This window comes from Polypterus senegalus, chromosome 9, assembly GCF_016835505.1.
Source record: "Polypterus senegalus isolate Bchr_013 chromosome 9, ASM1683550v1, whole genome shotgun sequence".
NCBI classification, from domain to species: domain Eukaryota; kingdom Metazoa; phylum Chordata; class Cladistia; order Polypteriformes; family Polypteridae; genus Polypterus; species Polypterus senegalus.
The window spans coordinates 56,905,889-56,918,697 of record NC_053162.1 but is presented as its reverse complement, the minus strand read 5'-3'; the positions used below and the strand labels follow the sequence as shown (position 1 = coordinate 56,918,697).

General features: G+C 36.7%; 1 protein-coding gene across 1 annotated transcript in view; it reads left to right on the top strand.

The window, feature by feature from the left end:
• adamts18 (ADAM metallopeptidase with thrombospondin type 1 motif, 18) overlaps positions 1-12,809 on the top strand; it is a 160,398-nt gene that overhangs the window by 136,173 nt on the left and 11,416 nt on the right.

Below are 12,809 nucleotides of genomic sequence, written 5' to 3'. Positions count from 1 at the left end.
TCCATTGAGGAATCCTGAAAGAATTCCTTGATGTTCCCAAGTTTTCACAACATCGGTCTCACCCTGGGTACTGCTCACCCTTTGAAATGATCCTAACCTCTAGCTGGGACTCAGTGAACTCAAAGAGACTGTTATGTTACATGTTGAGTGTTACTAGTGTACTTGTGTGGATTATATTATCTGCAGATATATGCTCCCTGTGAAGAGTGTATCGGTTTCCTCCCAAAACCCGAGAGTTTAGAGTTAAGCTTTTTTGTCTCCCTAAGCATCATAGGCTTGAAAATGGATAACTGTACTTTCTGACAGTAATAATGATATATCATTTCACTATCAGTGCTTAATCTATAAACTAAAAGGTTCGATTTTAAAGCACCATAGCAGCATTATTTAATGAACACATTCTTTTTCTTAAATAAAAAATTAACTCTTCAAAATTATTACTTTATAAATCCAATGTAACAGCACATGTGTCATCTTCCAGGCCTTCAATGACCTCACATTTGTACTTTCTATAGTCATCCAAAGTGATATAACAAGGAAAGCATCATTCTCACTGGCACCCTGCAGAAATGCTCGTCCATGATAACTTCCATAGCTTTTTCTATGAACACCCATTGCAATATAAACATCTATCTCTTTGAGGTAATCAGCTATAAGCTTTATCCACTTGATTCTTGTCTTCTGAGAATTCCCATTGCCAGAGCTAGCTTCTTGATGGAACTTGCAAGGCAATGTGGCATTTCCACCACGGTAAGAAATGGCTTTTGATTATTCTCGTTGCACAAAGAGGTGAGGTCCATTTTCTGAGGTGTAGATGGTTACAGCTTAATTAAATGTTTGGTAATGTAAAGTTGTATGGAGCCATGTATAAGTTTATATTTCAATAAGTTTATTTTAAAAGTAGTGCTGATGTTCATTGAAGGTCACTGTAGTGACTTAAGCACTGAACTTAAATGGCCATCAATCCAGGATTTACAATAGATGGGACCCCTTGTAATGCAGGGCAGCAAGAAACAATTTCTACACCATGAGAATTCTGGTTGACATAATTGTAATTGTTTTTATTTATACACAATTTAAAAATGCCACTCTTACCTTGCAAAATTTCTGAGTTGGAGGAAACATATGTCATGTCAAAATGTGAACCTCAAAGATTATATCAGAGATGAAGAAAAAAGTGAACTACATAATGATCATGCCAGTACAAGCACTTCAAGTTAAAGTTCTTCTCCACTTAACACTAGAATTACCAGAGCCTACGAAAAAACTCGTAGGTCTGTTCCACCTTAAATCGCTTCTTAAAACTGTTCTCACCTCTCCGCCAGTGTCTTTTGTTAATCTAAATGTGCTGATAAAAGAAAAGCTGCAAGTAGCCGGCTATTCCATCCCCCCACTGACTTAGAACGTGCACAAACTTCTCCCAGCTCATGCCTTGATTGATTTTCTGGGAGTGAAGTGGAGTTTTAGAATGGAAATAATAGATCATTATTTGAAATACACGCATTTCACGTGTGTTCAGTTTCTACAGTAATCCGTGAAAACACATTTTTAAAACAGAAACGTTTTTCATATTGTAGTAGTAAATGACAAAATGTAAGCATAAACTATATAATGTATGAAGCCTGAAGTCCAAATATCATACACTTTCATAAAAGGTACAAATATAACAGAACAAACATGCTTTTATTCAAAAATATAACTGCAGAAAAAAGCAGCCTTAGCATGCCACATTGACACATACTTACTACAGCTTTCCCGGTAGCGTAATGGTATCAGCTGCTGACTAGTAGTAAACTGCTCTTATTCTTACTATTTTAGAATAAAAACATGCATTTGATTTCAGTGTGTAACAGCCGATGTAATTTATGATACTTGTAAAGGTTAGGTTTTTTTTTTATTCACTTTTCATTCTCTCAGTCGTGTTCAGGATCCTTCCCTACCCCTCCCCCCATCTGAGAATGCTGTTTTCACATAAAGTGTACTTGTGACTGCATTCTCGTACCAATGCTTGCGAACTGAAGTGCCTGCGTGCACTTTTCGTGGCATTACACGTCTATTTTTTTGAGCATGCCCGTGTCGCTCAAACACAGGAACATATGTTGGTATACAAGTATAACAAAACAAGTGCACTTTTATTCTAGACTATAAGTGAAGAAAAAATAAAGCAAGTTACAGTAGGCGGTTGATACGACAGCTTGCGTGGTGCAATGCTAAGAACTGCTGATTTCCGATCCGTGCTATATAAAATCATCACATTCAAATATTAACAATTCCCACACACCCTTCCTACATACACAACATGTGTACTTGTTGCAGTGTACACATCTCTCTGTGCTATGGTTCCTATTACACTGAATGAGCACCTGACATTGTACTTTCTTCCCTATATAAATAACATTCGAGTATAGCACGTCTCCAAATAAATCACATTCGAGTATAGCGCGTCTTCAAATAAATCACATTCGAGCTATAGCGCGTCTCCAAATAAATCACATTTGAGTTATAGCACGTCAGCATTGTCAGATTGGGGGATCATGAACGCGACAGAGAGAATGGAACTGAATTAAAAAAAAAAAGCTAACCTTTACAATTATCATGCATTTACACTGGCTCTTACAGACTGACTGAAGTCAAATGTATGTTTTTATTCTAAAATAGTTCAGTACATGCAATATTATTTGAAAACGAACAACGTCAGATCTGAGAATTCCCTGGAATTTGCAGCTCTATTCATTATCTCAAAACACCACGCACATTCACAGTAATTCCCAGTTATGTCCACCACTCACACCCACGCCCACAACCATACAGAACTGATCCCACATCAGAGAATTTCCAGTTCCTGCATAAATTCACACCCGATCTGACGCTGTTCGTTTTCAAATAATATTGCATTAGTGCGATGATGTTTTTACATATATTGTCTCTTTCTTTCAGGTGTGTAATAGAAACCACAGCATAGAGAGAAGTGTGTACATTGCTTCTTATAGGAAAAGGCAATGGAAAAAGTGCACTTGAATAAAAGTGCACTTTTGTTATACTTTTACACCAACATATGTTCCTGTGTTTTGAGCGACACGGGCAGATGGGGAGTGTCTGATGATTGCATATAGCGCCGAAGTTACTGCCCTTTACCATTCTCTCCTCTGCATGTCCTGGAGTACAAAAGAAACAGCATACAGCAACATGCGGGGACTGTCAGGAACACTCAATAAAACTGAATAAAAAGAAAATCAAGTGACGGTGAGATACGGAAAAGGCAGCTTCGCCAGCGTCTGTGTGTCAGAACCCTTTGGGGGCATTAGTATGCATCGTGGTACACTGCAGAGCTATAGCGCGTCTTTATGTGAAAACAGCCGTTTCAGATGGGGTTGTATGGATTGATTCTGAACGCAACTGAGAGAATGAGTGAATTTAAAAAAAAAAAAAAAAAGCTAACCTTTACAAGGATCATAAATTACACCAGCTGTTACAAACTGAAATCAAATGTATGCTTTTATTCTAAAATAGTAAGACTAAGAGCAGTTTATTTCTCAAAACGGAATAGTGCAGAATGGAACTCGCGACCTTTTGATTTCCAGTCAGTAGTCGAATGTATTGCGCCACAGAGGTGATCGTAATTAGTGGGTGTCAATGTCATATGTTAAGGCGGCTTTTTTTTTAATAAAAGCGCAATTGTTGTCTTATATTTGTACCTTTTGTGAAAATATTTCTTTGATATTTGGACTTCAGGCTTCATACATTATATAGTTTATGCCAACATTTTATCATCTACTACTAGAATATAAAAAACGCTTCTGTTTTAACAATATGTTTACACAGATTACTGTAGAAACGGAACAGACATGAAATGCGTGTGTTCCAAATAACGATCTATTATTTCCACTCTAAAACTCCACTTCACTCCCAGATACTCAATCAAGGCATGGGCTTGGAGAAGTTCGTGCACGTTCTAAATTGGTGGGGGGATGGAATAGCCGGCTGCTTCTAGCTTCTCTTTATCAGCACATTTAGAAGACAAAGGACGCTGGCGGAGAGGTGTGAAGGGATTTAAGAAGCGATTTAAGGTGGGACGGATTTACGAGTTTTTTCGTAGGCTCTGGTAATTCTAGTGTTAAGGAACCTCTGAATTGAGCTAAGTATTTCTCACTCTTTTATGATTAGGTCTCATTAAAGGCATTGTGTAGTAAAGATAGAGGCATCATGCGTCTTATTGAGAAAATATTAATTTCAAGTATTATGAGTAGGTATGAGTGAAGACTATCAGACTGGCTAACAAAAAAGTGGAAACCCACAGAAGGTCCTGTAGAATGTTAATCACAGAAACAGATGTTACTAAGTGAGTTAATAAGTGACAGAAAGCAGTGGAAGTTTGGAACATGTTGGGTGACAAAGGGATGCTAACAGCTAAGGTATTGAATGTCATTTTGAATACTGAAATGATGTCCAAAAATGGAAACATTAATAATTGATACCAATATATGTATAAGGAAGACATACTAGACATTTACAGAGGTAATAGGGTTCTCTCTCATACTTTTAAGATAAAGCAACATACACTAGACTGAAAAAATGACTGAAGTATTAAGCTAATAATGCCTACCCTTAAAGTATGGGAAAATGAAATTGAAAAGAAAGTAACAAGAATAGTGGATGTTGGAGAATGTTGTTAGAATGGTTAAATACAGAGAATAAAGGAAGGATAGCTCTAACAATGGCTTTTTAGGTGCTTTAACATACAGCATCATATGAAAAGTATCTACTGTGATTGACAATTCTGCTTCTGTCCATGTGAAACAGCTCGGTTCCCAATGGACTGATTTTTGTCACACTTATTGTTCGGGAATATTTCTGGAAAGTTTAATTTTACTGAGACGCTTGTTTCTCAAATAGAATGCTCTCTACAAAGTTCTAAATTTTCAAGATTTCCTTTTGAAAAGCATTGGCAATTTCAGACTTGTCTATCTTAAAACAGAGAAACATTCTGCTTAACTTCATTTACAGATTAGTTTACTATTTCAAATTACCTTAATTGTGGTTACTTCAACTTTTATTTTTTTTTTTACTTTCCTCTTTATTTGCATGATTGCCCTCCTCACAACAAAATACATCCCAAATTCAAATTAGTCAGACAAGAGACAAGAGGAAAACACTGTGTAGGAAGAGTATTATAAAGTGAGTTGCCAGGAGAAAAAAAGAAAGGGAGACCAAAAACCAAATGGAAGGATGTGGTAGAAAAGGATATGCAGGAAGATTGAGTGTACTAAGGAGGTGGCTGAAAAAAAAATGCAATGGAAAAGAGAGAGATATTTCTGTATTAAAATGAACTGAATAAGGGAAAAGCCACTAGATAAAGTAGAAGAAGAAAATGAAGACTAACCTTAGGTTTCTAAATGACTTCTCTAGATGGCAATATACAGGGAAAAAATAATTACTCCCAGAACTAATCAGTTACAAATACAAGTAATGAACCTGTACAGCTTGTTTATCTGTACACAGAAGTAAATGTTTAAACAACTATTTATTGGTCATATTTGTTGTTACATTTTTCACATTGTATACTTATATTATCAATGTAATAAGTATCTAGGTGGGTCAAGTCCTTTTTTAAGTACATTTTCTTTACTGTACGCTTGCTATGTTTTTTCACAGTAAATTTGGTTTATAATGAATAAGAAACTTATTTCAAATTTTAGCAGTTTGATAAAGTATGTCATTTGTTTTTTGTATATTATGGTATAACAAAAATAGTACTTCAGTGAAGCATGACAGTCCAATTCCACTTCTTTAATTAGATATTTATATTTATCACAAAGAAAAATAAACCAACTCCGCCTTGTACTGGCAATGCTGGTTTCTTTTCAAGATGGTTTATATAATCCCAACTTTACAAATTGTAGTTTAGCCTCACCCTCAAATCTGTAAATTGATATAAATGAAATGGAATCCAAATAGACAGTTACTTGGTAAGACCTAAAAGGATCAAACGAAAGCAAATTTAGTATATTTAGAAATTGCCAAATAACACTTATACTGCCTTACTTCAGCATTTTGTAGCCACAATATTGACTGAATACTAATTTGCAATAACATTCCTTTCCCAAAAGATATCCATTGCATTCCATCTGTAATCTCACTCCAAATGATCCACGGTTTCTAAATGTCAAAGCTATCTTTAATGTTATGAGACAGCCCACAAAACAAAGTTCTTTGATTTTTATTACCCAGAAATAAGGCTTTTATGGACATAATACCATACATTTGTGTTTTTCCATTTTGTGTTGTGCACATATAAGTAATGCCATATAGGCATACACATGAATTACTTGTGATAATAAAAATTTGGGGCTGTTTTTTAGTAAAATAGGCAGCCAGAATTACATGCAGTGTATCAATATTATTAATACAAAATTTATGAACCCAGCCTAATTGTTTTATTACTTTTTTGTATACCATCTTATTATTTGATTTATAATTTATTTGAAAATCATTTCATTGTAAAAGCACAGTACATTTTTAATTCAGTAGTTTTCATACTACCAACTTCTTTACAAGTTCTTTCAATCAAATTACATACTGTATCTAAATATATATGTACTGTATATACACACATATCCTATACATACATATATATACACACACACACACCGTCAGTTCTCAGGTTACAGCAGACTCAACAATTCTTCAGATACAAACTAAAGAACACATTGTTTTTTCAACTGAATTTCAATAAATTTTGATCTAGCGACTTCAAATTTTTTTACTTATGAAAGAAGCAAACTAGTTTTGAGCAGAGGTGGGTAGAGTAGCCAAAAATTGTACTCAAGTAAGAGTAGCGTTACTTCAAAATAATATTACTCAAGTAGAAGTAAAAAGTAGTTATCCAAAAAATTACTCGAGTAAAAAAGTATTTGGTGAAAAGACTACTCAAGTACTGAGTAACTATTTGATCATAATAAATTATTTATTTTTTAGAAATGTAATAAGACAGACAAAAATCTAAAATAATGTGCAAATTCTGCTATTTCCAAATAACAAAATAAAAAATGAGTAAAAATAAATAACATCTTTACAAAATAAAGATGCACAAATAACACAAAGTTCCAAATCTCAGTTTTTCACAACAAAGCTTTTGAAGCCATTACCTACAGTAGGTAACATGTATGTTTGAACAGTGCAAACTACTTACAGTGACAAGATATACTGTACAGTGACAGTATAATACTGCATATTCACTTGCCCTCCAAATAGCACAGCTGATAGAAAATAACATTAGGACAAGGCAGCTTCTGAACGTACAAGAAGTCTCACTTTACCTTGACTGTGTGTCTCTGTGCATGTTTGTTTAAAACGTGCTTGTTCTTCATTCGGTAAAGTAATGTTTAAGCTTCAGCAGGAGTTGGCTCGCAAGGTTCCTGCAGTGAAGCTATGACCGTTTAGCAGTGATCAGGAGCCCTGTATGACTAAAAAGTCTCTCACAGGCTGCAGACGCTGAAAGTTTGTGTGCGGTGATGTGACTGCATGGCTACGTCTGATTAGTGAAACTGAGTCATGTGATTATTGTTGCTACGTCTGATTAGCGAAACGGAGTCATGTGATTTAAGAAAGGGGGACCGGAGGTTGTGTTCCAACTACAGTGAGATCACACTCCTCAGCCTCCCTGGAAAAGTCTGTTATTTCTGGAGAGGAGGGTCCATCAGATAGTCAAACCTCAGATTCAGGAGGAACAGTGTGGTTTTCGTCCTGGTCGCGGAAGAGTGACCACCTTACACCCTTAGCAGAGTCCTGGAGGGTGCATGGGAGTTTGCCCAACCAGTATACATGTGTTTTCTGGACTTGGAAAAGGCATTCGACCGTGTCACTCGGGGAATTCTGTGGGGGTGCTCGGGGAGTATGGGGCTTTCCCTTAAAGATAGGGTGAGAAGCTCAGTTATCTGGGAGGGGCTCAGAGTATAGCCAATGCTCCTCCGCATTGAGAGGAGTCAGATGAGATGGCTCGGGCATCTGATCAGTATGCCCCCTGGACACCTCCCTGGTGAGGTGTTCTGGGCACATCCAACCGGGAGGAGGCCCTGGGGAAGACCCAGGATACACTGAAGGGACTATGTCTCCCGGCTGGCCTGGGAACGTCTTGGGATTCTCCCGGAAGAGCTAGAAGAAGTGGCCGGGGAGAGGGAAGTCTGGGCCTCTCTGCTCAAGCTGCTGCCCCCGTAACTCAACCTTGGATAAGCAGAAGAAGATGGATGGGTGGATGGAGGCATGTGATTATTGTTGCTACATCTGATTGGTGAAACAGTCATTCAGTAGATCCACTGGCGACTTCTCTCCAACTAAAATATAGCATATACAATAATCCTTCCTCGATTGTGGGGGTTGCATTCCAGAACCCTCCATGAAAGGTGAAAATCCGCAAAGTAAAAACCATATGTTCATATGGTTACTTGTGTATATTTTAAGCCCTTAGAAACACTCCCATACTATTATAAACATTTGCCGCACAGTTATACAGCATAAACCCTTTGTATTCTCTTAGATATTAGGTAAGATTCGATGAAATTATGTATGTAAACACACTGTTTATTTACAGTAAAACCTAAATATTATTTTAAAGATATTGAGCGTCTTCAATATCACAGGCCACCAGCAATAAATATGTACAATACAAGAAAAATTGTATACAGCAAAATGTGTGTACAGTGACACTAAACTATGTACATGTTATAAGTAGTGTACGTAGAAAATTATTTAGTGCTTATTCACCAACAATGACACAACGACTTGTCCGATAACGATGAGTTTAATTTTACTGCACAACAAAGGAGAGCTTTACAGCACTTCTAAAGGAGCCTCTTCAGGCGATTGTGCAGCACCGCCGTTGTTCTTCTTCCGGCAGTCTTCAATCCAAATCCCTAAAGCAGATTCCATCCGGACTACCACCTTATTACATTCATTTACAACTCGTTTTTTGACCTGGTTAAAGGACACTGATCTTATATTCTTTTCCTCCTTTTTAAATAAAAAGAATCATGGACTCATTGATGCCGTAATGGTGTCCTGCAGTGGTGTAGCTGTTCCCTTCCTTCAGCATATCCAAAACTTTTACCTTTCTTCCGTTGGCACTTGGGCACGGCCCCTGAAGTAGTAGCAGGAGCAGATTGTTTTGGAGCCATAACGAAGGGCTTGACTATGCACAAAGAAAACACAAAAGAGCATAAAAGTTATCTGTTTACACAGCTAAACATGTTGATGCTGAATGAGCCAGACGAGACTTCCTGGTTAATACAGTGGAATCGAATTTGCCACTCCGTCGCTGAGCACACAGGAACTTGACTGCATGCTCTGATTGGATAGCTTCTCAGCCATCTGCCAATAGCATCCCTTGTATACAATCAACAGGGCAAACCAACTGAGGAAGCATGTACCAGAAGTAAAAAGACCCATTGTCTGCAGAAACCCGCGAATCAGCAAAAAAATCAGTGTTATATATTTAGATATGCTCACATATAAAATCCACGATAGAGTGAAGCCGCGAAAGTCGAAGCACAATATATCGAGGAATTACTGTATAAATGTGTAAATGAAAAAAGGAGTCGAGTGTTGCCCAATGTAGCATTTCTTCTTCACAAATGTACTCAAGCAAAAGTAAAAAGTATGGTGCAGTAAAACTACTCGTAGAAGTACAATTTTTTTAAAAAGTTACTTAAGTATATGTAACGGAGTAAATGTAACTCGTTACTTCCCACCTCTGGTTTTGATTCAGATAAATATATAGTAGCTATTGTACTTTTGTGTGGACTTGTCTCTGAATGTGACTGTCAGTACTCTCAGTAAGGTCAGTTACAGTTAAGCAGCTCGATTAGCAGCTGAATGTTAGCTATAAAATATTACATTTTTATATATTTTTTAAATTATTTTTGCAAGATTTTAAAGGAAATCTAGGAGGAGTTAATAAAAAAAGTTGTTGAACACCTAATCCTTTAAAACTAAGAAATTAATACAGCTTTTAAAACATTGCATCACAATGTTCAATCCAACCATGACTGAATTCATATTGTATAATGTTGATGAAGATATAGGCACTCTTACAAGACCCTGACCATATCTCAGTTATCTCAGTTCACCCTGCTAGATGATCTAAGGAAACATTGGGACAGTCCCTCTTGTTAAAATCTAAGGTAATGAATGGAAATCAGCAATAAACAAGATATTGTATTCACCTTGTGCAAAGCATAATTCACTTTAAAATTGCACATCACAAACATCTTTCAAAGTTATTGAAAATATATCCAGAACAAGACTTGAATTGTGAAAGATTTCCACAATTGGACACCTCACTAGGACATTTTGTGAATGCCCTACACTCAAAATATATTATGGAAAAAATATATATTTGTTTCTCAGTTACTTCAAATCCTATAATACAATAATCTGGATTAATTCCAGAAAGAACAACCTTGTTTCATAAACTTTATTGTGATATCTTATAGTGCATTGCTTGCATCAGAAATTTGCTGAGACTACCCTGATTTATGTCATTTTTGGAATCATAACTGTCGTTATTTATATATTTATTGTCAGGATTTATTAAGATTTTTTTTTCATTCTGTTTAATATCTTGACTTATTGCTGTTGTTATTGTTATACATATTTTAATGGGTGTCACCATCTTCTTGATAGCATTGACTGTTATGCTATGTATGAGGGCTGAGGGTGATTTGTAATGTATAACATACATGGGCTGGCATCCGAACTTTTGATCAGCAATAAAATAATAGGTTAGGTTTAGTAACAACTTTGATTAGACTTTGGACAGAAAATTCTGATGAATGTTTGCTTTTAGTAAAAGGATTCAGTAGACATATGCCTATTTAACAATGATACCTTAAACAGTTTTGATTTACAACAACAACACTTCTGTGCCACTCAGACCTTTCCAAAATCTACTTCAGAAACTAAGTGTACTAGTTTTCTTATGGCTTCAGGTTATTCAGTTAAAATAATTCTATTCCACCCTCCATAACTTAGTAGAAGAGGTGTTTTATTTTACTTACAATTAGAAAATATGGAATATTTCAGTATATGAGGGGCTATGTATATTAGGCGTGTTGTTCACACAGCTCTCCGAATTGGGTATAGGAGGAGCCAACATTGATTGATTTTAAAATCTGACCTAGACATATGCGAAGCAGTATTGATCGAGTTATTGTTTGTTCTGTGTCATCATTTATTGTAATATGGTTAATAAAATTAATCAAATTATAAAGAGCGCCAAGAAATCACATAAGGCATAAGCATTTTGTATAAGCTGTTTTAGAAGAAAAAGACTTAACATTATCACTGTTTATATTCCTTTGATTTATATTCAGTTTAGAAAGACAAAGCTTATTATGCATCAATGTAATGAAAAAAGAAACAGAAGTGTCATATAGACACCCACTATGAAATATAGCCTAAATGTTTTATTAGTTTACAACAGGAAAACTAAGATGCCAGTACAGATCATTAGAAGGACAAAGAGACATGAAAATTGCTCTAAAAATATACACTGAGTCTGGTACATTTTAAATCATTATTAAAAGTATGATTAAAATGTGTTTTAATAAAAAAAAAACACTATGCCATAGTTTTATCCAGTGCGAATTGCAGTTAGAAAGTACCTCTTCAACACTGGTGTAAAACATGAGGGTCTAGACATTGCCTACAAACAGTGGCTCAATAGTCACTAAGAGAATAGGGTGGAAAAACACATTATTAACAATAGTGGTGGACAGCCGGGTTCAATGCCCGGCCGGGATGACCCTTCGCTGTATATTCAGTGGACAGTGCAATATCTCCCCCTGGACGCTAGATGGCCGGCCCCTGGTTTGGAGCGGTGCCTCGGTTTCCCTCAGGGCTCCATGGGAATTGGAGTTGGGTGCAGCCCTGTTGTGTCCTGCAGGCGCCGCCAAGGGGGTGCTACAGCTGGGACTCCTGAGCCCATAAGGGCAGTATATTCGCCACACCTGGAAGTGCAGCCAGAACTCGGCAGTCAACCACCTGGAGCACTTCCAGGTGGAATATAAAAGGGGGCAGCAGCCACCACTCACAATGGCCAGAGTCAGGAGGAGGAGGAGAACAAAGCTTGGAGGAGGAGTGGTGGTGCCGAAGAAGATTGTGCTGGTGTGTTACTTGTTTGGACTGTGTTGTGCCTGTGAGGATCACCGGGAAGATGTGCCCCACAGGTGAAGAAAAATAAATAATAACTAAATGGTTTTTATAAGTGCCTCCAGTGTGAGTCTGTGTCGGGTCAGGTGCCTATATAGTGCCTTTTACACAATAAACATAATCTTTGAAGCATACTTTTACACTGTAATATCCATTGAATCCAATCCTAATACCTGTTCACTAAAGTCATTTTTCATAAACATGTGGCCACAAAAATTCTGATAAAACATGTTTTGTTACAACACAATGTAAAAGTATTAAAAAGAAGAAAAATTACTTGAAGAGTCCATATTTACACTGTGAATATGAAATATTGATTAACATTAGCTGGCAGGTTTAATTTTCAGATTTTGGCACGATTATTAGCTTGGCCCAAGGGGTTTGATTACCAGTTCATTCATCAGCATATCGTATTTACACATTATTTCCATGTTAGCATGGGTTAACTTCTTGTCCAACCAAATTCCATGTAAAATGAAGCTTTTATGAACAGAAACATGCACTAAACTGGTAACAGCCCATAATGGGCATTTAGTCTATTAAAGGGTACACCCATGCTCACCTGAATAGCAGTGTTTTTGGTCTTCCAGTGTCATAAACTTGAG